The sequence below is a fragment of the Lissotriton vulgaris genome, chromosome 1_1, assembly GCF_964263255.1.
Source record: "Lissotriton vulgaris chromosome 1_1, aLisVul1.2, whole genome shotgun sequence".
In the NCBI taxonomy this organism is placed as follows: Eukaryota; Metazoa; Chordata; class Amphibia; order Caudata; family Salamandridae; genus Lissotriton; species Lissotriton vulgaris.
In genome coordinates, this window is record NC_141685.1 from 24,035,492 (window position 1) to 24,060,766 (window position 25,275).

Consider the following 25,275-nt stretch of genomic DNA (forward strand, 5'->3'; position numbering starts at 1 on the left):
GAAGAAAAACGAAAATATTGAAATTCTGCTGTTTTTGTACATAAATGACTGCGCGAAAGCCTTTAAAAACAGGACCCTTCCATGATGACCATGAGGAAATGGTCACTTGATGCCCACTGGGGCAAACATATTTGAGAGTATGGACACTAAAATAGCGCACACATATGGACATTGATTTATGATAATGGTTTGGATTATTGTTGAAAGTGAAAATGCACGATGATGGAAATTATGGAATATACACTAACAATTTTGGTATTGTTGGGGCCCACATGGGCGTGAAATCATCATATGATATTGAAATAATGCAAATGTGGTTGAAATATGATTGGAAAGGGACACCGTGTGGATACAACACGGGTGATGCTTTAATTTAACATTTGGCCCACTGGGGCAATTGGAACAAGTTAGCGCGATAGCAGGGTCCATAGGCACACCGGGAAATGGTGTGCGCTATGAACTATGGGAGTTGTAGTTTGAAAATGTGGGACTAGAAACAAACAACGATTATGTATTGAATTTGCGTTTGTTTACCATTATATTGTAAATCAGATACTTTGATGTTAATAATTATGTTTTCATTTATGGGTCTAGGAGCCCTGTGAAACCAACAAGGGAGTGTGTCTTCACTGTTTATGTCACATGACCACAATGTTACTTTGTATATATCTTTATTGAAAAAACAAGAACTTTCACTCGTGATCAAGCGGCTGCGGCTGTGAAACGCGTTGGGTGTTTTCTGCCAATAAAACTCACCTGGAATGCAAATAGGCCTCAGCTTGTTGTCTTGTGGATACTGGTGACAACTGTTTAAGTGGATATATATATATATATATATATATATATATATATATATATATATATATATATATATATATATATATATATATATATATATTGACGCTCCAAAGTCCTTCCCACTCCTCCTTGGAAAGAACACAACAGCACTCGAGGTTGAGGGTTGCAAACGCGCTAGATTTTATTTAGCGGAGGGGTGCACACAGACGCGTTTCGGCGGTCTGCCTTCGTCAGTGTGTGATGCACTGTGTTTGTTTCCGACATTATTTTAAACATACATGGTCACTCCCACTACCAGTCAGGTGTGGACACATATATATATATTCCAACAAAAGTTTTTAGCGCTAAGCTGTGTTGGCCCCTTGCAGCGGCGGGCTCTGGACGGGATCGCCAGTCCCTAAATACTACAACAATTCGTTCACAATCCACAAGAACGACGTCCAAGCCACAAATGTATTCAATCTGGATTTATTTTCACAGCCCTACTCGACGCGTTTCGGGAATTGCCTTCCCTTTCTCACGAGTACCATAGTCTGTTTGCATCCATTATTTAAAGTGAATCACATGACTTCATTGCATGATAGACATAGCCAACAGACTACCAACACATCACATGTCTGGAGCTATACAATACATACTTTTTATCAGCAACGTGTGGCATGTTATGCATAAATCAAAATGAAAACAATTCATAAGTTGCACATAATTTGGAGCTGGATGATTATGTTATACCAATTTACACGCTGCTCCTTTCGATTTCATTCGAGCCTGCTTACACCATTTTAGACCGCACGTGAATAATTTGCAACCCTAGGTAAGGCTTGATAACAGTTCAAATAATATGATAGAATTTACCCCATTCTATGATTTGCTAGGAAAATAAAATAAGACTGTGAAAAATGTGCATTGGAGATCCAGAAAATTACAGAAGAGCTGACAAAACTGTGTAGCAAAGAAGAATTTGACACAGAAATGAGCAAAATAGAAAAGAAACTAGAAACCTTAGAAAAAGAAATCAAAGAGAAAAAACAAAGGAAGTTCTTGAGAGATCACATGGACTACGAGAGAGGCCAAGTCCTCACTATTTCTAAGAAATATGACCACCTGAGAGCTGAAACAATGAAAGCTAATACAACAGTGGGAGCATCAAATACTGGCGAAAGATCTGAGGTGAATGAAGGAGCGCAAACAGAGGAAAACGAAGATGACACTGTCCAGCCTGGTGAGATGGGGCCAGGCTTCCTTAGCCCAAAAGACAAAATTTTAAACGAGTTTTCGCTCATGACCAAGGGGAGACAGGAATCCCAGAGCAAATCCTCTGTCGGAGGAACAAGAGGACGAGGAAGAGGAGGCAGAGGCGGAAAGAGATTAAATCTAACAGATTGAATATATTTGTGGCTTGGACGTCGTTCTTGTGGATTGTGAACGAATTGTTGGAATATATATATATATATATATATATGTAACAATCCCTGCTACCTCTCGCCCGGAGCCCAGTCCTGAAAACCGCTGCGCAGGAAGAAGAGAGGAGACCTCGGGTGCAGTGAGCAGTATTTTCTTTATTGTTTCCTCGTGGAAGCGGCACACCACAGCATGACGTTTCGGCCTACACAGAGGCCTTGATCACATGTATATATATATATATATATATATATATATATATATATATATATATATATATATATATATATATATATATATATATATATATATAAAGGCTGGGATAGTGTCAGAGAAGCGGCGTGAAAAGATTGCCATAATCTACATTGAGGAATGCTGGAAAATTGGAATACCAACAAGAGGCATTGTGGGGCATGAAGTCCGAATACCATGTGAAGAAGGTGTACTGCGCATTAAGGTGAACTTTAAAGTGACTATAGTGAGATTATCGTATTTAACAGTTCAAAGAGTAAAATGAGTACTGTTAAACCTTAAAACGCAACACTTTATCTCTTTTGAAACAGACTGCCTCTTTAAGCAAATGGACATTGGTCCTTCTTCAATGACTAGTTACGTTTTAAATAACTAACGAACCCACCCCTGAAGCTGTGCATTTGAGGAAGAGGTGTGTTACCTCGAAACGCGTTATGCTATTTTGCCGCAAATAAAGGAATCTGAAGTATGCTGGTGTGGCCGGTTCTTCACGCTGCTGAGGTCTGCGCGTGATCTTTGAGTGGATATATATATATATATATATATATATATATATATATATATAAAAACACCCCTCCAGTGAGAGAAGGTAAGAGGCCACGTTGGGGAACATGGAAATCTTTAATGAAATAATGCAGCATAGGCATGATGCATTTCGGCATGTAGTAGCCTTCCTCAGACGCCGCTGCTCACCAGTTCCTTTTCAACCCCGCCTTTAAATGTCCTGTATTACCCCCATTGGTGGGGGAACAATGCCCTCAGGTCACATGGTCGCAAAAATACTGCGGTCCAAGTTCCCTTACAGTTCCCAGAAGTCTTTGTTTCTGGTTGCGTGGAATCGGCAACAGGAAAAAGGCTCGTTGCAATAGGAAGGATAATCCCCAGGTGAAGGTGTTATTCTCAGATTTCCTCTGGTCCCCGAAACATTCCAAGCCCCCAGTGCAGATTCCAGCCGGGCTATGGGACGTAGTGGCAGTGCACGCGGCACGTTCTTTGCCTAAAGAATATATATATATATATATATATATATATATATATAGTTTGGCGGGGATTCGTCAAGCGGGGGCCGAGATAAAAGGGGGGTCCCAAAACGCGTTTTCCCCATGTTAATTTCCATAGGGCGGTCGACCTCACTTTTAGCCCGAACGGCTGAATGGATTTCCACCAAACTTGGCAAAATTGTAGGGACTGGTAGCCTGATGTGCCTTTGCTATTCTCAATTGGTTTTAAAGAAAATTAACTTAGAAAAAATATATATTGGGCTACATTGGGCTATATATATGTTAGAGCCCAAATATAGCCAAATGTAGCCCAATGTAGCCCAATGTAGCCCAAAGATGGCCACCAGAGACAAAAAAAAAACAAATGTAGCCCAAATATCAGCCAGATGTAGCACAACTATAGCCCAATGACAGAATGAACCAGAGTGTACTAAAGAACAACTAGAGCGCTAACAGTCTTACTTATAAAGTGAGACTTATAGTTAGGAATTAGCATTTAAAAACCCTAAGAAATTCACTGAAAAAATCATAGGTTTCACAACAGTTATAGTTAGGAATTAGCATTTAAAAAACCTTTGAAATTCACTGAAAAAAACATAGGTTTCACACCAGTTATAGTTAGGAATTAGCATTTAAAAAACCTATTAAATTCACTGAAAAAACCATAGGTTTCACACCAGTTATGACAAAGCTAGGTCCACATCATATAGGAGAACTGACTGAGTAGGGACTCTGACTAGGCCAGATTCCATCTCAGTACCCAAGGTTAACCCCACTAACCCCTTAGGTTGTGCACTACCACTGCTGACTGCACTAGGGGGTGCAATTGCTTTAGGAGCTGCAGTGGAAGGAACTGGATTTTTCTTGGTGCATTCACTGCCCTAGTGTGAAACTGATTTGCAGGTATTACACCAAGGTTTCTTTGGGCCATCATTCTTCTTTTTCTTTTTGTCATTTTGGGACCCACCCTCCTTATTACTAGTTTGGGGGCCTGAAGACTTCTGGTCCTTTTCTTTATCTTTCTGATTCCCACCCTTCTGGTCTGTTTTCTTCTGGTCACCACCATGGTTCTGGGGTTTCTGCTTAATCCTTGTTCTGACCCATTTGTCCGCCTTCTTTCCCAATTCTTGGGGTCTGCTCTCTCATTATAAGATTGTACAGTCCTGTATAGTCTGAGACTTTACTTCCCTGCAGCCAACCCTCCAGAGCATTAGTGGCACAATCAACAAAATCAGTACAGTCCTGAGTCTGTGCTTTTTGGGTGTCTCTGAACAACAACCTGTATTGCTCAGTGGTTAGGCCAAACCCTTCAATAAGAGCACTCTTCAGGACAGAGTAGTTTTTGGCATCCTCAGGTCTAACTGTGAGGAGCCTATCCCTCCCTTTCTCTGAAAAGGAGTACCATAAAATTGCAGCCCACTGATCCTGAGGAACCTGCTGTACCATGCAGGCCCTCTCAAGAGCAGTCATCCATTTGTGGATGTCATCCCCTTCCTTGTAGGGGGGCACAATTTTTGTCAGGTTTCTTTTTTTTTTTAATGTTTTTTTTTTTCTTACAACCCAGCACATTATTTTGACAGAGCGCAGTACACAGTAATATACAATCTGTTCATTTGCAAAGGAAAAAGAAAAAAGAAAATAGTACAAACACAACCTATGTAATTCAAACTTGAAAATAGTTAACATCAGATAACAGTGAACATAGAGCAGTTCCCCGAATTCCCATCCAGTTTTTTATTCTCCAAATGTATCCTATCCTATCACACTACGCCAATCTGCTATTGGCTTCCAAATATGCAACCCTCTTTCCCTTCCCCTCCTGCCTTTCCTTGCATATATTGGCTTTTCCAAATTATATGCGGACAACAAACTAGCCAGCCATACTTGTAGTGTAGGAGGATTAGGGTCTAACCATGCCCTAGCGATACACAATCTATATACTGCCATAGTCAGGAAAACAAACTCTTGATACCCTTCCCCTTCTTCTGGTGCTATTCCTAAAAGTATATGTACTGGCTTAAGTTCCAGCTTAATCTGTAATGAAAACTCTAAGAAGTGTTCCAGGTTTCGTAACAGTGTATGTAACTGTGGACATAGCGCAAACATGTGTATTATGTCCGCATCTCCTGAATTGCAACGCGGGCAGGTTATACCTTCCGTCCCTCCCCATTTTGCTATCCTTGCTGGTGTGTAGTAGAGGGAATATATAGTTTTGTAATGCTGCGACTGTAGAGACGCCGAACAGAGAACTGTGCGCCCTAAGTCCAATGAGTCCTGAAACCACCCTAAATCCCCTTCTAACTTTTCTCTCCACTTCTCACTATATTTATCCATATCATCCTGCATACCGTACACAAAACTGGCGTATAGACTTCTTATTGAGCAATCACCCCTACTCTTATCTTTTCCATAATCTCGACTTTATTGTACCCAACTAATCCACCTTGCTTATTTCCCAAAAAACTCCTAATTTGCAGATACTTAAAGAAGTCCTTATTATTCAACCCAAACTTAGTACTCAATCACAAAAAAGTGACTAAACCCTCCAGCCCCCGAAGATCTCCAATACTTACTACCTCCTTTTGCATCCATCTCTCCATTGTTATGTCTCCAAACACCTCGTCTGGGAATGACCTATTTTTAAACAACCTGGTGTATCGATTAAACCTTCCTTATCCCACTTTTTTCATAAATGCCGTCCATATCTTAACTCCTGCCTCCACCGTCTTGTATCTAGTCCTTTTAAGACGCCCATATTCTACACAAGCTATAAAGCAGTTTTCCACCTCTTCACCAAGTACGGCCTTATAAATTCTAGAAGAGCAATCCCTTACCCTTGGATCTTCTCCCCCCCTAGCAAGCCTTGCATATATTGAATAGCTGCAGCCCAATATTACAATTTAAAATCGGGTGCCCCCCAACCACCTCTTTCTCTGGGAAGTGTCATGTACCGATATGCCCTTCGCGTTTTGCCGTGGGCCCAAATAAATTTATTAAGGATTCCTTCCAATGCCGAAAACCATTTTGCTTCAAAAAATAGCGGAATTGCCCTAAAATAATACAAAAATTTTGGGAGTATAAGCATTTTTATTACATTTGTACACCCAACCAAGGACAAGTGTAAATTATTAAGCCGTTCCAAATCCGATTTTACCTTCACCAATAGGGGAGCCACATTATTCTGCACTACTACTTCCAAATCCGCAGAAATTTCCACCCCCAAATAAACTGCAGATTTTACCACTCTTGTATCTACTCCATATTGTACATATTGATTGCATACTATTTGGGTCTTAGCTTTGTTTAAGCTATAGCCGGAGACTCGTCCAAAAAGTTCGGCCTCCCTCTCTACTTCCACCATCGCCTCCTCCGGGTAAGGGGTTAAGATAGCCACGTCATCCGCGTATGCCAATGTTTTAACTTCACATCCATTCAGGCTCATCCTAGGAATCCCATAATTCAATTCCAGCCGACGTAGAAAGGGATCCAAATATAGCGCGAATAAAAGAGATGACGATAGACAGCCCTGCCTTGTTCCTCTTTCAATACTGATTCCTACTGAGTGCCCCCTACACACCCTAATTCTAGCTGTAGGATTTTTATACAGCGTCTGCATTGCTTTGATGTATTTCTTGCCAATGCCATTCCACCTCAATACCCCCCATAGGTACTCCCAGGAGACTCTATCAAAAGCTTTTTCAGCATCTAAAAAAATTGCTGCCAGTAATTGTGGAGTAGTGTGGCTCACTGGTTAGAGGCGGCAGGCCTGAGAGCAGAAGTCAGCCTGGGACCAGGGTTCAATTCCCGACGCGGCAGGGTTGTGGACCTTGGTCAGCAGACGCGATAATTCTCGCTTCGGTGCTTACTCTAATCAGGGGTTCCACTCGGCAACTCTGGGCATTAGCTTGCCTAATCTCCACAACGGCCCCACCAATTCCAGGGATGCTTGGCTCCACCTTGGGGACTCCCAGCAAGGGACCATCCCACAGGGAAAGCCAGGACGGGTTCCCCAGAGTAATACAGCGCCGGGACGCCCCGTTGCTGGGGCAGCTGTGCGCTTTACAAGTGTACTACATTTACATTTACATTAGAGTCTCCTGGGATACCAGCTGCATCAAAAAATGTTATTACCTGCCTCGTATGTTGTGTGGTCCCCTTGCCTGGTATAAACCCGTGTTGGGAGTTGACAACTAGCTTTTCAATAACTCCTGCCAACCTTCTAGCCAGAATTTTAGAGTAGATTTTCACGTCTGCGTTCTTTAACGTAATTGGTCTGTATGATCCTGGTTGATTTGCAGGGTTCCCTTTTTTGAGGATCACCACTACATCCGCCCCCCCCCCAAGAATCGGGAATTGCTTCTCCCAGTTGTGCCTTACTCATAACATCAAACATGTCCATACCTAACACACCAAAAAATACTTTATAAAATTCCACAGGTAGCTGATCAGGACCCGCAGCTTTACCAGAAGGGAGAAGTTCTAGTGCCTCAATGAACTCCTCTTTCTTAAACAGCTCCTCTAACTCCTCCTTACTTTCTAGAGAAATACCTACTGCAACCACACCCCTCAAATACCTCTCTACTTCTTGAGAATCCCCTCCGTGTCTTCTTTATATAGGGATGCGTAAAACTGCCTAAAAATTTCCCGAATCCCGTCAGCCCCTACTACTCGATTTCCATGCTGATCTGTCATCTCCAAAATGTCAGCTGCAGCCACTTGCTGCCTAGTACGTGCAGCCAACAGGTGCCCAACTTTTTCACTAAATTCCTTTATCCCCTCTTTTTTAGCCAGATATTTCCCCACCGTCTTCCTTGACATATACTCTGTAGCTTCTGCCTTAAGTGACTTAATTTTCAATAAGAATGACTCAAGAGACTGCTGTTGATGAATCGCTTCTCCCATTCCCCTCTCCGCCTCCAGCAGTTTCCTATTCAGTTCCGTTATCCTATTTTTTTCCTTTGCCCTTGTAGCTAGCACGTAACTCAAGGTCTCCCCCCTTACCCCAGCCTTAAAGGTGTCCCAAACCATCCCCGAGCTAGCTGTACCCCTATTAATATCCCAGTAGCTTCTGATCCAGAATCCCATACGTTCTTTATACCCCTCTTCCTGCAGTAATGCCCTTTCAAATGGCCACTCCCTAATTTCCCTCCTATCTTGGCCTATTTTAATAGTTAAAACCAACGGGCTATGATCTGAGATTAAGCAGGGATATTTTTCTATCACAATCGCATTTATGAGGGACCCAGAAATTAAAAAATAATCCAACCTAACCAGCACTTTGTGTGGGGCAGAGTAAAATGTACTACCGTCTATGGCTGGATATAGCTCTAACCAAGGATCAATCAAGAAGTTGTTACTAACCAGATCGCATAATGTCCTGTAGGTTCTTTTTTTCCTCCCTGAAAAGGGAGTCCCTGACTGCAACAGAGGATTTCTAAAGTCATGTATGTTCAAATCTCCACATAACACTATCGGCTCAGGCCTGTTCGCCAACTCCATATCTAAACACTGAAAGATCTCGGGATCATCTTGTGTTGACCCATATACTGTTACCAAAGTAAATTTCACACCCCTAAATGTCAAATCCAACATAACCCAACGTCCCAACTCATCCTCCTGTATATTTTACTACCACATCCCTGATTTTCCCTAGGATCGCCACCCCCTATTCCTTGTACCATGTTTCGAGTTAGCTAAAACAGCGAATCCTAATTGCCCAAGAAGATAGCCTTGTGCCACCTCCACATGAGTCTCTTGTAGGCATACTAAATCCAAATGCAACACACCCAACAATGCTGCCACTTTATTTCTCTTGTTGGCCTCATTTAACCCACACACATTGATACTCGCAATTCTACAGCTCATTACAACTTTTCTTATTTCCTAACCACATTCCTAAGCCACTTCTAGTTCCTCTTACACATGCACTTGCACTTGTACTTGTCCACTTGTCCTCTCTCAAAAATAATATTTGTAAATATACACAATCCTTAGGCATATAATGTGTCTCCTGTTTCACAGTTACTTTGCTCTGTCTGTTTCTGTGCTGGACCAAACGATTGTACTCACTTCTTCTCTCCGTTTCTCCCCCCCAATCCCCCTGTGCTTCCTATACCCCCTACCCACCCACCTCCCCAGCATTCCCCTCCCCCTCCTCCCTCTAAAGGCAAATAGGTCACCAGACCTATGTGTGGCTACTTCAGTGTGTGTAAGTCGCAACCTCCCGCCTCGCTCCCCCCTTTACTCCTACTAAATTCCATGTGCTCCGTATCCACCAACCCAGTTGACCAAAATCTTGTCATGCATTATTATACATTGTATATATTTTATACAATTTATACGTTAGTCCATGCCCGTCCTACTAGTGCTTATTGCTTCAATGTTATATATTCTAGTATTATGCTTGTTCGTGACAATAACGATGAGCCCCTTCCCACTTTATCCTCCCTTCTGTGCTTTCAAGTAATCCAAAAATTCCTGGGCTTTTATTTCAGACCAGAACATCATTGTCTTCCCTCTTGAGATTACTTTCAGCCTAGCTGGAAACAGCAAGTAAGCCTCAGAACCCAAAAGCTGAAACGGCTTGATAAGCTGCCTCAATCTCCATCGTCTCTCCACGGTGACGTGACAGAAATCTGGTCTGGCAAAAAAGGAGATATCTTCAAAAGTCCGCATTTTATCCAGTCTTGCTTTCTCTATGATTTCTTCTCTCAGGAGGTAATTTCCAGCATATATCAGGATTGCCCTAGGGAGGGGAGCTCTCTCCCCCTACCCCCCAGCCAGCATGCGTCCTCTCTTTATTGTAAATGGGAACCTGTGGGCCCGTTGGATCTCCTTCTCCCACTGCCAGTCTGATTCTGGGAAGGCCCCTTGCAGCAATTTTATCACAAAGTGCATGATGTTCTGCCCTTCAACCCCCTCCTCCAGGAGGTAGCTGAGTAATCCCATAACAACTTCTTTCCAACCCTAGGTAGAGAGCCAGGAGTCTTTTTTCCCGCCTTTGACCGCATCTTTTTTTGTGTACTCTCTTTCCCAAGATTACTAGAGGTAGAGCTTGACTCCCCCTCATCCTCCTCTTCTATCCCAGTCTCGCTCGCAGTCTAACTTACAGAGGGTGAGTCTATGTCAGTATTTTCATAGACAGAGTAAAAGCATTCTCCCTACACAGAGCCTCCTTCTGCCCCTTCTGTCCTACCTGTGGTTGATACGGTGGCCAGTCTTGTCTGGGATCTTTCCACGAGTGAGACGTTCCCAGTTTTCAGCTCGGCCTCCACCTGCATTAGGGCCTCTAGCATGTCCGCGGTGCCAGTACCCACTAGGGGCACCTCCTCCTCCTTTTTATTGTTAGTATGCTTACCTAGATCAAAATCCTTTGGTTCAGCTCCCCCAGCGCCCACAGTAATACCAGTGTCGCCAGGGACTATCAACTCAGAAAATCCTCCACCAGCAGCCCCCATTCCTTTCTGCTTGCTGCTATCAAGGTGCGCGGAGGCCTCAGAGTCTTTGCCTGTCTGTTGCCTAGCAACCACCGGAGCCGCGGTGAGAGCGGCGTTCTGCGCGGCGTCCTCGAGGATGCTCTCTGTCTCTGATTCCGCTTCAGGCTGTACCTGCTCCAAATAGCCGATCCTCGGTGAGAATGCTTCCAACAAGGTAGGCTGACGGAGCGCCGTGCTTTTGGCCACCGTCAGAGTCTGATCCGGTATTTGTTTCTTATCCTCACTCGTGCCTGAGATCCCAGCCGCCGGTAGAAGCATTAGAACCTCCTCGGAGCCTCCAGTCGCCGACCTTTCGCTCTTCTGGTCGGGTATACCGGCTTTACCTTTTAACTCCGATTTCTCCACTTTCTCCTCTTTCTTCTTTGAGGACATGATCGGCGCTGCTACTTTACGGATTGCACCCGTTTTAGCGCTCAGGGGAAAGTCCTTTTTACTAGCGTCGGATGGGCACTTCCCTGTGATTGTGTCCGGGGGTATCTTCCCCTTCTCCTTCTCCTTCTCTCTCTCGGGTCGCTGTGGACACGGCGGCATATTTTTATTTATCCGATGTTGTCTTTTTTCAAAATCCTTGCCCAGGTAGATGTAAAAGCCTCAGAGCAAATCCTCGGCAATACTGCAAGACCTTGTAGCCAACTATCATCACTGCTACTTTCACAGTTTTATAGCGCAATAGGCTCTCCTGAAGCAGGGAACTCGACGCCATCCAACACCGCCGACCACAGTGCAGACCACGGGGCGCCTGACTCAGTATAGCTATTTTTCAGACCATTATGGAAGGAGACTAGGCGAGAGGTCTGTCAGCGACTGCTCACCACACCCTGTCGGCAGCCATCTTGCCTCCTCAATTTTTTTTTTGTCAGGTTTCTATTGTCATAGCCCCTGTCTTTTTCTCTAGGAATATTGCTGCCACCAGTGGAATCTAATCCACTCAATCTTTGTTCTCTTGCTAAAGCAAGTTTAGCTTGAGCCAAGGCTATCTCCTCCGTCTCTATCTGAAGTTGGACAGCCCTCATCCTGGCCCTATGCTCTTTCCTCTGGGGGGAAGTCATTCCCCTTTGAGATTCTCTGGAGACACTAGAAACTTGAGAATCCACTGAGGGAGATCTCACCCTTCTATTGCCTGCAGGAATTATGGTGTATGGTCTGGGGAGGTGCTGGCCCTCTCCATTCCCATGTAGGTCCAAGTTGGTCTGGTTAAGCCTGCCAACATGTACCTGGTTACCCTGCTGATCCTGATCCTCAGGCTCATCTATTTCTGAGCCCCCCTCCTCTTCCTTCTCTCCTTCATCCTCTGGAGTGGTCTCATCTTCAGGGTGGTTCACTCAATCTCCTAAATCTAAGGGAGCTGCACTCGCCTTATCTAAGTCATCCTTTTCCAGGATGGCTATCAGGGAAGGAATGGTGGGGGCTCTGCCCCTTTTTATCCCCCTTGCAGTGCACAAGGCACCCAAGTCTTTGTGGCTAAGTTTGTCATAACTGGAAGTTGCCTTGGTAAGGTCAACTGTCACAGGGGCAGAGCCTGAGGCTCCTCCTGCATCAGACATGACTGCTAGTGAGGTGCAAGTGGTGCACTTACCTACACTAAGTGTTTTCCTACTGTACCCTGCTAGTGAGTTGTAGTCAGGGTGTGCTAATCCCTTTAATCTACAACTACTAAGTTCTGTAGAACTTAATATGCTAAGCTTTTGATTTATATGTACCTAAGGTACTTGATGTGATCTTTCAATTTGATAAAAAGATTGCAATGGTAAAACAACAGCAAGCTCAAATCCGCACCGCTGCTCACCAATGTGAGAAGTTGGCCTGATATATGATGTTTCCAATTCTGGAACCACCTTGTATCAGTCCAAACAACCCTTATGGTGTCTGGTTGTAAGTCAACCTTTTTAGACAAGCTATCCTAGGGGTAGCATGGACTAAGCAGCCTTAAAGGCTTAACTCAAGAGGTCGTGTTAAGCGAGCTGTTTTACCACATACAATCCTGTAATATCAAATGAAAGGACACCACACAAGTATATATTATAAAAATATATGTGTTTATTTCTAAAATAATCCCCAGTACTCTTTATGAGCAAAGGGGCACAAGCGTTAAATCAAAAGCACAGTATAACATACAAAGTTGCACAATTATGGATGAGGGCAGGTGGCCACTCAAACCATATATTAAGAAAGTGGTATAAGTGATACCAATCGAACAGTGGTTAGGCCTAGGGCCTAGGGAATCGCTGGGAGCAGTCGGGACTAGCAATGCTGAAGTCGGGAAAAGCCCGCGGGATTCGGGTGCAGCACCTAAAGTGCGGCTTGCACCAATGCAATGTCAATGGCGCGTAAAAGTTACACAAAGAGAGTTTAAGGATACTTCCGCTGAACCTACAAGAACCAAACTTTAAACACTGACCCTAGAGGTGTGTACCACTGTGGGAACACCAGTGTTGCAATGTTACCTCACCCACAGGAAACGGGTGCATAGGGTCGAAGTGGCGTCGGGTTTTGTCATGCAGGTTCTGGGTGCTTGGAGCTGAAGATGCTGCAGGCGCTGTGAAGGAGAAGTGTCTGATGTGATCCAAGGGTGGATCGGAGTCGAAAAGTACCTGAAAGCAGAGGGGACAGAGTCTGGGTCACTCAGCAGTGACCAGGGTGGAACCAGGACGGAACAAGGCAATGTCGGGCGCAATCAGGTGGTTGTCGAGGAGCTTCTCTGCGCTGTCACGTGGGCTCTGGGGCATCTGCGACATCCAGGAGCAGGTCACGATCTGTCCCACGCAGGCTCTCACCGTCCGCGCAGTCGGCTTCAAGATTGGAGCAAACAACACTTGGCAAGAGCAATCCACGCAGGACCGGAAGATTGCTTTTCACTCGGACCAGGAGGGTCAGAGCGGGTGCTCCTTTTCAGAGGAGCTGGTGCAAGTCTGAAGCAACCACAATAGCAAGTCGGTTTTAGGTTTTCGTTGGCACAGGGGCCAAAAGCCAGCTGACAAGTGACGGGCCAATACGTCGAGCCAAAGAAAGCAGAAGGGCCCCATGCAGCACTTGTCGAGTGTAGAGGGGTGAGCTTCGGTGCAAGAGTGGCTCAGGGTTGGGGCTTCTTAAACCCCGGTGTACAGATTCGAGGGTCACTCATGGGCTGCACGGTCAGCATCTCGTGGCCTTTTCAAGATGGCGTGCCCCACGCTTCCGGTCGCCTCCACGGGTCTCAGCTCTGCAAGGACTGTGGATCGGGCTGCAGGAAGGCAGGCAAGCTTGATCTCGTCGATCTCTGTCACTCGAGTTCCGGCGGGAACTGCAACAAAGCAAGGGTCGAGGTGCTGGATGGTGCCTGTTTGCACAGGGTGGTCACTCCTTGACCACAAAGGAGATTCTTCAGTCTTCTACGTTGAGTAGGATGTCGAAGGGTCCAGAGTTTTGTTTCAAATGTTTCATCAGGATAATCTGAGTGCGTTGGCACTGCTCCCATTCTTATACCAATCTAGGGGGCTGGATTACCTGCTAGGTCCCCTCCTATGGGTGGGACCCAGGAAGGGGGTGGATACACCCCTTTCCTTTGATCCAGGCCGTGCTGGGACAGGGGCTGGTGTGCCCCAGAACCGGTTTGGCCGGATTATGCAAGGGGAAGCCTTGTGCTCCCCATGCAGTGTCTGGTTTCTTTCAAACCTCCCTGCTACAATCCACTATCTCCTGTCTGGGGTGGTTCAACACCTCCCTGCAACAGGAAACCCTTTGTCCAGGCCTCCTCTGCTGAGTTTCGGTCAGCAGCAGGAGGTCAGACTTGTGTCTGCGGCAGAAGCATCCATTTTGTGGATCTAAGGCTCTTTTAAAATCAACCGCGTTTCAGTAAAGTAACATGTCTTCACCCTCTAGAGGGGTGGAATGCTACCCCCGCCTCCAGGACTGGCGAGGGGGTAGTATTCCAAATCGTATGACACCTTACACGACATGTTTTGATAAAGCCAAACCAAAGTTGCTATATAACCGCGAGGATTATAATGCACTTAATAGTATATGGTTTGGCATTATCCTGGGACAGCTTAGGGAGTTGTTCCCGACATCTGCAGACAGGCTCAGCTCATGCTAGAGTCCCATTTCACATTAAACCATGCACTCTGCCTTCAGGATTGATAAGGCCTTCCATAGGAATGGCTCACAGGTTTATATGTGCCCAGATATAGGTTTAGATATAGGTATACTATATCTAAGCAAGGGGTGATTACACCGACTTGCCCCAGCTGAGTGATCAGCCAGTTGTGTCAATTTAAGAACCAGCCAGGGGTGGCAAAAGCTATGCTGCAGCCCCTGGTAGGCTTTGGTGGCACCTATGCCATGAGCACCTATAGTGCATGGTACAGGGGCTGACAAGGAGTCCATTTCCAATTGTGGTATGTACCTATAGCATATGTATAGCATATGTATTACGAATTTAGAGAGAGAACAGCAGGCTGGGGGTCTGATTAGCAGGCCCACAGCCTCAGTAAGTCGAAAACCAGTGAAGCAAAAAGCAAATATTTGGGGTGACCATAGGATAGCAGACCCTACTCTCCTACAGTGCAGTAAAATGCATGGCCACATGCACAGATCGCACATAGTACAAATAGTTGTGCCGCATGCACTGATTCCACACAATGCAGTACAGGGCAATGTGCACAGATTTCTCATAGTGCAGTGAAAAGTAGTACAGTGTGACAGGTTTCTTATAGTGCAGTAAGATGCAGTGCAGTGTGCACAGATTTCTCATAGTGGAGTATGATGCAGTGCAGTGTGACAGGTTTCCTATAGTGCAGTAACATGCAGTGCAGTGTGCACAGATTTCTCATAGTGGAGTATGATGCAGTGCAGTGTGACAGGTTTCTCATAGTGCAGTAAGATGCAGTGCAGTGTGACAGGTTTATTATAGTACAGTAAGATGCAGTGCAGTGTGACAGGTTTCTCATAGTGCAGTAAGATGCAGTGCAATGTGCATAAATTCACCCTTAAACACACATAATGACCACATAAGTACCCAGGGCCGGAAGGAAAGCCCCTTCTCCCTCCTACAGGTCCCCAGGTAGAAGAACCCAGTTCAGTCCACCACCTTGCAGTGATTTCTCATAGTGCGGTAAGACGAAGTGCAGTGACACCAATTCCTTATAGTGCAGCAAGGTGCAGTGGTGTGTGCAAAGATTTCACACAGTGCAGTTAGATACAGTGCAGTATTGTTAAAAAAGGTGCAGGGTGAGGTTGTCTGTTACTGATTAGGGTCCGTCAACCTCAGAAGTGCGTCGACATGTTTGTAAATGTAGATGTCAAAGTGTGCTCTACAAAAGTTTAAAAGGTGAAATGTACCTATTCGTGTTATAACGAATGAAGTCTGTTGCGCCCAATTGGCGTTAGTACTACAGAACCTGTGAATGAACAAAAAACATCATGAATCATAACATCACAAATGGACATTGATGTTCAGAAGGGCCTATGTTAATACATAGGAGGGTGATGAAGAACCCAAAATGAGATCTGTAGTACTAACGCCAATTGGGCGCAACAGACTTCATTCGTTATAACACGAATAGGTACATTTCAGCTTTTAAACTTTTGTAGAGCACACTTTGACATCTACATTTTCATGTGAGTAAGGTGAGGATAACTGTGCATATCCTCGTCCTGAAGAAGGAGTTTTTACACTCCGAAACATGTCGACACACTTCTGAGGTTGACGGACCCTAATCAGTAACAGACAACCTCACCCTGCACCTTTTTTAACCATACCAGCCGAGGGCTTAATAAAACATTTTTGTTATTTTTTCTCCTACGAGCCAGGTATCTTTTAACCATCACTTTCCATCACCTCACCACTCACACTTATTTCCTTCACAAACATCAACACATAGTCCACTTTCAGTGCTCCTACGTAGTCGTGAGTCGTAGCAAGCCGCATCCCGTAGAGGGGTGCGAAGTAAGCATGGGCGAATTTTGCGAATCTCGCGTTCGCGAATTTTGCGGATTTGCGAACTCGCAATTCCCAAAATCAGCGAATTCTCGCGAATTTGCGGATTTTTTTTTGTATGTTCGCGCGGGTTTCTGCCAGTTCGCGAGGGTTTTGTACAATTTCGCAAACGCGAACTTACCTGTCGGGTCGCAAGTTTCGCGAACTTGTTGTTTCTACTTGTCCAGCCTGTTTGGGACACTCTTCTTCATCACTGCCACTCTCTGTCACCACTGCAACTCTCTGACTACTCATGCCACCCTCTGGCCCACCCATGCCACCCTCTGTTTCATCACAGCACCCTCTGGTTGTCCAGTCAGTGTACATTATTGTGGCAAAGCAAGCACACCTTCCCTGCCTCAAGTGACCTGAATTAATTTGGGGCTGATTAATGTGTCACAGAATATTTTTTTAGCTGGCACCTGCTTCCTTAGTGCTTCCTGATTAGTGATCTTTTGCACTTGCTAAGTGCTTTCATTGTTGCAAAATTAGTTACAACACCTGCCCTGCCCCAACTGACAATAATGAATTAGGGGCTGATTAATGGATTTGAACTTCCAGCCTGGCTCCTGCTTGTCTCCCTTAGCTGTAATTCAGGACCTTTGTGGCATATGTGTAACTATTCTGAGGTTCAGAGCTGGGTCACACAATAGTTGCAACTGGCAACTGAACTCTGGAGGGGCCCCTCAGGAAGCACTACAGGAAATGGCTACTAATGATGAGCCTGAACTTTTGAACCTGGTAAGTAGTTTCAGTTTTGCTAAGATCGTATTTCTGCAATTTTGCGCTTATTCGCGGGGCGCAAAGTTGTACTGGGAAGCCGCGAACTCAAGCGAACAGTGCGAGCAAGCCATAAAATCCGCTGCTCGCGGATTTGCGGATTTTGCGGGAGATTCGCGAATCTCGCGGATTGCGAATTTACCGAAAATCCGCAAAATCCGCGAGCGAAACGGATTTTCCGCCCATGCTTAGTGCGAAGACCCCGATGATGAAGCATGACACCAAGGGGCCTGTTGGTGTGTGAGGGGTATTTAAAACAACACTGTGTGCTCCCCACCATTGTAGGGATCACCACCACTACCAGAGTGTATTCCTTTTTGTTTATATAAATTGCTAGGGGAGACAGAATCCACTTCCTCCTCTCCCTCCCTCCTCCTGTCATTCTCGTGTGTACATAATCCTCACAGTGCAGTAAGATACAGTGCACAGACCCCTCACAGTGCAGTAAGATGCAGCGCAGTGCACAGATCCCCTCTTTAACAGACATGATGCCCACAAAACACCCCCGGGGCAGAAGAAAAAACCCCCAGGGCCCACGGATAGAAGAGCCCAGCTCAGCCCCAGGGGCCCCCAGATAGAAGAGCCCAGCTCAGCCCCACGGGCCCCCAGATAGAAGAGCCCAGCTCAGCCCGTGAGGCCCAAGGGCACCGGATAAAAGAGCCCAGCTCAGCCTCAGGGGCCCGAGGATGGAAGAGCCCAGCTCAGCCCCAGGGGACCCCAGATAGAAGAGTCCAGCTCAACCCCAGGGCCCCGGATAGAAGAGCCCAGCTCAGCCCCAGGGGCCCCCAGATAGAAGAGCCCAGCTCAGACCGAGAGGCCCAAGGGCCCCGGATAGAAGAGCCCAGCTCAGCCTCAGGGGCCCGAGGATAGAAGAGTCCAGCTCAGCCCCAGGGGCCCCCGGATAGAAGAGCCCAGCTCAGCCCCAGTGCCCCCAGATAGAAGAACCCAGCTCAGCCTCAGGGTCCCCGGATGGAAGAGCCCAGCTCAGCTCCAGGGGCCCCCAGATAGAAGAGCCCAGCTCAGCCCCAGGGGTCCCCAGATAGAAGAGCCCAGCTCTGCCCCAGAGGCCCCTGGATAAAAGAGCCCAGCTCAGCCCCAGGGGCCCCAGGATAGAAGAGTCCAGTTTAGCCCATGGGGCCCCTGGATAAAAGAGCCCAGCTCAGCCCCAGGGGCCCCGGGATAGAAGAGCCCAGCTAAGCCCTAGGGGCCCCCGGATAGAAGAGCCTAGCTCAGCCCGGCTCCTACAGAGATTCCCTCCAGGATTATTCAGTCTATTTCTACAAACACAGCAGAAGGTGCTGACAATCTCCTACCTGAGGCGAGACCTGTCCAGACGTTTCCAGGCTCTCTCCCGCTCCTGGGGGCCTGGGTGGGGGGGTAGATCTGGGGTCTGAGGGGGGTCTGTGAGGGTCTGAAGATGGGGGTAACTGCACAGACAGACAGGGCTCCTTCCTCCTCAGCTGCAGGCTGAACACACACAAAGAGAGGCCGGAATTTATGTAATCACCGCTGCTGATGCTGTCTCTGCCGCCGCTGACCCGGAAGAGGAAACCCTTCTCCCTTTCAACCAATGTGCAGCTCAGTGTTTCATCAGCAGGCTAGGACCGCCCTCTGGTGGCCACTGACGGAACCACCGCCTCCAGTCTTTAAGAGTGAATTGGAAATGAAAGCCTGAATTTCATTAAATACATGAAAATGTAAGAAAACTGCTAGAAATAAACTAGTCAACGTTTTTCTGTTTTTTCTATTTTTCCTGTTTCTGTGGGTAATTCTTTATATTTGATAGGGCTGTGTATATTCAAACAACTTTCCAACAATTTGCCCCAAATTAAGTTTTACATTTCTCTGCAATTTTTACCCACTCACTCCCCCCAAAGTTTCACTTATAAAACAAAATAAAGTAGATTGCAATCTCAATGCATTCATGAGACAGAACAATCGGGGTTGATGCTCACAGATTTCTCCCTCAGTGGATGGTCCCATGGCAATGAGTGAACGGTGCCGGGTCTGAGGATGAGAGGGTATTCCAGCACTAACAAATGTCAGAGTTCTGCATACCGGCTCTTATTAGAGTTACCACCTGCCTTTTGGTCATGTTTTAAGATTTTGCAAAGGCCCGGATAATATTCTTCAATTAGACTTTGAATAAAATTGTTTGTATTCATTTTTAACATGGCTTTGCTGTCTTTATTTACTTTAACTCTCAGTAAGGATTCATTAAGGCAGCCCTAGAAAACATTTTAAAGTGATTTCTGCTTATATTTGATATTTTAAGTTTGCACTGATTAGAAGAAAAATGCCAGCTTTAAGTAATCTTCCTACTTTTGTACTGGACGGGACATGAAAATACAGGCCATGCCATGCCTATAAAAGACCGGCCAGGTGGTAACCCTCTCTCCTATCTTAAGACACTCTTCATCCATGCACTATCATTGTGCGGGTGCACCGTCAGGCAAGTTGCATTTGTTGCATCTGCAGTGACATCAGATCCGAAAAAAATGCATACACATCAGATCCTTCAAGTCTCACTCATCATGAGTGACACTCACACATTTAGAGGTCGTGCTGAAGTCTCACTCACACCTAGCTGAATCTTATAACTGGGAGGCGGGAGGGGGTCCTAGTACTCCTTATGTGACTTTGCTCGCACTTCTACTGTGTGCAGAGAAGCCGCCTACAACTAAAGAGGGAGACACTATTCACTTCATAGAGTTCAGCAAGCCCACTGTCCTACAGATTGATAACACTACATTTTTAATATTTCACCTTGCGGCTGCACATATTATACTTCGGTGTAATGTTAATTTGGATGTCTGCATTAATGACTTGGATGTTACCTGTGTATCTCTGCAAAAAGAAATTAAATGTTAGTTTCAGTTTAATTGCACTTCATGTCAGTGTTGTACAACTTTTTTTTAATTTTAATTTTCAAAAACCTTTATTAACATTCATGCACATGTACACAGCTTGCGCCCACAACCACAGCAGGGCCGGCAGCATGTTATCGCAATCATTGAGCATCAATATGTGAGTAATATTGCACAATAGTCTAACACAGCAATCCGCCTAAAACCACTTCGGGCCAGCCGCATATTGAGCTAGGTTCAGTATATCGTTAATGGCAGAGATGGCGAGGTCGAGCATAATGGAGCAACATGGAAACAACAAAACAAATGTGCAGACCACATATTTAGCATGCAATATATCTCTCCCTGCATGCAATATATATCTCTCCCTCTGTGCTTAACACACGTCAACCTGGCATTTCTCAATTACATCCGCAGTTAGTGTATGCTACCCAATACGTGGATATACGTTTTCAATGCTACCGATAGGTAAAGTTAAATGTCAGTGTGTTTTACCGTGGCTAGGGTATCTCTCTAGTTGCGCCGTGTGCGTATTGTACCTGCCTGGGATAATGTTGTTCCGGCTCTCACTAACTGTGTAGGTATCCCCTCTTATCTGGATCTAAGGAAATGCTCTCTCTGTGCGTGCCACATATCTGCCCGGTGCGGGTCGTATGAGAGGGGTGTTAAACTCCCCAGTGGGTCCATTATGTGGACGTGGCATGTATCAACCAGGACTAGTGATCATGTTTAGGAACGTCTACTCTCTAAGTCAGACAGGGCGCTATCCGTCGATTGTGTCGCCGTCTGTATGAAGTAAGTGTGTAGTGGGCCCCAAATGTCTGCCGGTTTAGATGTCATCGATTGCATTTCCGAGTATATCCCATATTGCCCCTGACAGTACACCATGTCTTGCATCCATTCCTTAAACGTGGGGGCGCGCCCCCTCCCCCATCTGCACACCAGTCGTCTTTTGGCCAATAATAATGCTACATTGGTAAACCTCCGGCTACTCCTCGGGATTTGCGCCGTATAGCCCAATAAAAATATAAGAGGCTCCATCTCTATTGTGTCATCTATCATAAGCTCCAGCGCCTCATGAATCTGCCCCCAGTATAGCCCCCCCCCTCGGACACTCCCATGCCAAATGCATAAAACGAAACTGAATAGAACACAATAATGATACATATGTACTGCTTAATTACAGGATATTGGAAACCAACGTAAAGGGATCAAAATTAATAACAATTGCCAGTGAATAGGATTACACAAGGACTAATGCCTTAGGTGAGTGTTGCATGATAGGAGGGTTGAAATAGAGCACCTCTTTCAGATTGATCCTAACAACTGTGTTTGGTCACAGATATTCATCAATACATAAGAAGACCGTCTGATTGAATTGAACATCAGGATGTCTAACTCTTGAAGAACTGGTAAAAATTATTTTTCGTCCCCACTACCAGTCCTTTAGTAAACTCAAATATAGTGCATAAATCCAAACCTGATGGTTTTTAACGTTAATTTTAATTTAACCAACAGGCGCAACCTCCCTTATCTGCCCCCGTCCTGAAGAAGACCCGCTAGAGACCCATAAATGAGGTGTCCCAGGGTCGAAACGTCGACAGACTTACACAAAGGACCAGTCAACCATGTCCAACATAATACATCTATTGAATTTAGTTTGTTGGTCTTGAGTGTTAGCTAAATGAGAATTGGCCTTTTCCCATCCCTTCTTCCCTTTCTAAAGACTTTCTTCACGCACGTGTATATAGATCACCTGATGTCACTGTGTCACATTTATTTCACACTATGTAACTTTGTCCACTAAACTGAATTGTTGCGCCGTTTTTTGTAAATTTTTGTGCATATTCAAAGGTGTCAGTCGATAAGAAAAACAAAAACCATGAATGAAAAATGTCTCAATGATTAAAATGTCGTACTGACCCTCTTCAGTGTTTGGTTTTTGCACGTTATGGTCTAACAGAGGTGGCTTAATAAGTAGAATTGTTATGCTCACACTTGAGTTAAAGATAAATACATGATTTAAAGCAATTGTGTTCATACCCGACGGAGCCATTGTTGAAACGATTATTGTATTGCCCAGGTTCTGAGGGATATTGGGTTACCCCATAAGGAATTTCTCAAATGCATAAAACCAGCACCAGGTTGCTTACATCGTTCACAACAATCTGAGTCTGTGAGGTGAAATCGAAATTTTCGGGCCGGGGTGTAATACATTTTATGTAAAAACGTATAATGGATTATTTTAAAACGGCAACTTGACATCAGTGTCCCCGCGAGTCCTCAGCAGTACTCCCACTGCTCATCCGTCACCTCTCTGCCAAGATCTTCAGCCCAACGCACCCTGGCCGTACCCACAACTGCCGGTATATTACCACGCATGCTGTTGTATATGCTAGACACCAAATGTGTGCCATTTGCGCTATTCAGAACCACATTAAGGGGAGCAGTGCAAGGGGGTTCTTTTGGGTAATCTAGGAGCACTGTTTTTAATCCTTCTCGCAGCCGGATATAATAAAACACCTCCAAAGGGCTGGGGGGGTGTTCACCAAAAAATTGCTCCCGTGAGCAGAAGACTCCTCCAGGGAATAAGTCGCCCCATGTACCTATATTGAGTCGACAACACATATTGCGGAAGCCCACTTCTTGAAATAACGCCATCTGAGGGTGGTAGGACAGAGGCATTCGGGGCGCGTAGAGCATCGGTGCCCGCAGTCGCTGCCCTATCCTCCGCCACGCATCCACTGTGCACGTCACTGTAGTTGGCGGGGTATCTAGAACACTAGCAGGACCGTATACAATACCAGTTAAAGGCAATGGGTGGGCGATCCAGTCCTCAACCGCTATCTGCGGCATAAAGCTGATAGGTTTCATCCAGTGATACAAATAATGCGCCTGTGCACTCAGATAATATATTTCAAAGTCAGGTATGTCAAAGCCTCCCATGCCATAAGTCTGCGCCATAACAGCCCATTTGAATCGTGCCTGTCTACCCCCCATACCAACCGAATCAGTTCAGACTTCAATGTCTTAAAAAAAAAGGACCCTGGGTAGTATGGTATGTTGAGAAAATAATAAAGAAATTGAGGCAAGACTACCATTTTAATTAGTGAGACCCTGGCAGCCATCGATAACAGAAGCCTTATCCGACGTGAGACCGAATCCGTCAGTTTGGTAATGGCCGTTCCATAATTGAGCCGGAGTGTCTCAACCCTATCTCTGGATATTTGGATACCTAATTGTCTTAGATCAGTTTGGCACCATTCCAATGGGTAATCCAGTGGAAATTCTGATACTGCAGCAGTCAGTGGGAACAGCTGTGATTTCCCCCAGTTTATCGTTACACCAGACAGCCCACCAAAAGCAATAAACTCCCTCAATAGAGCATTTAGGTTATTCCGAGGGTCTTTGACATAGAGCGTTACATCGTCCACGTATAGCGAAATTGAAAGCTGTCTCTGAAAACAACGAACGGAGCTATCTTTGTGTATTTGTCAGATACGACGGGCCAATGGTTCTATCGCTATAGCGAACAAGAGAGGGGACAGTGGGCATCCCTGGCGGGTGCCTCTAGTGATCGCAAAGGCCTCTGACAAGTGACAATTGGCCAGCACCTTGGCTGTAAGAGCAGTGTATAATAAACGTATCCACCCCACAAAAACCGGAGGAAAGCCCATCTTATGCAGGACAGTAAACAGATACCGCCATTCCACGGATTCAAACCCCTTGGATGCATCTAGGAATACCGCAGCCAAAGGGAGTTCCGGGGCCACAGTTTGTATGAGTAAAAAGACGGTTCGTAGGTTATGGGAGGTCGATCTCGTTGGAACAAATCCCGACTGATCGGGTAGTATAATGCTGGTCATGAGTAGGGAGAGTCTCGTAGCCAACACTTTGGCAAGGATCATAGCATCACAGTTAAGTAACGACAAAGGTCGATAAGAGTCACACTGTGTCGGGTCTTTACTCGGCTTAAGGAGGGAAGTAATCACCACCTCTCTCATGGAGCTGGGCAATATCCCAACCTCTAATGAGGCTTCAACCACTTCTCTTAACACCGGAGCCATTATATCGATATAGCATTTAGAAAACTCAGCTGGGAGTCCGTCTAAGCCGGGCGCTTTCCCATTGCTGAGGGACATTATGGCATCTCGGATCTCATCCAGTTCGAACGGGGCGCCGAGGAACATTCTATCGACGTCGCTCACCCAGCAAAGTGCCAGCTCTCCCAGAAATCCCTCGAGATTAATGTCATCGGAGGAATGTGAGGTGTATAACTGCATATAATGTGCCTGGAGTGTGGCCAATATACGATCATTATCCCTACAGGCCTCTCCCGAGTCATCCACTAGTTCTAATATGGTGCTAGCTCCCCGTGCATCTTGCACCACCACTGACAACGCCCTACCAGGCCTATCTCCCTCATTATATTGGTGAGCTTTCCAATACTTGTCCCTGAAATGCACCTCTCGCTGCGCCTCTGCCTCATACTCCGAGAGTTTGGTTCAAAATTGTCGTTGCAAAAGTCCCAAACTCTCTCCCAGCATCTGTTGCTCTAGCCCCTGCAATTCCTCCTCCAGTTTCCGCATTGTGCGCTGTATGTCCCGTAAGACACCAAAGCTCTTAGCTATGCACCAACCCCTGACCGTAACCTTAAAGGCCTCCAAGACCCTCTCTACGCTATCAACCGTGTCTTTATTGCGGGGAAAAAATTCCTCTATGTCTGT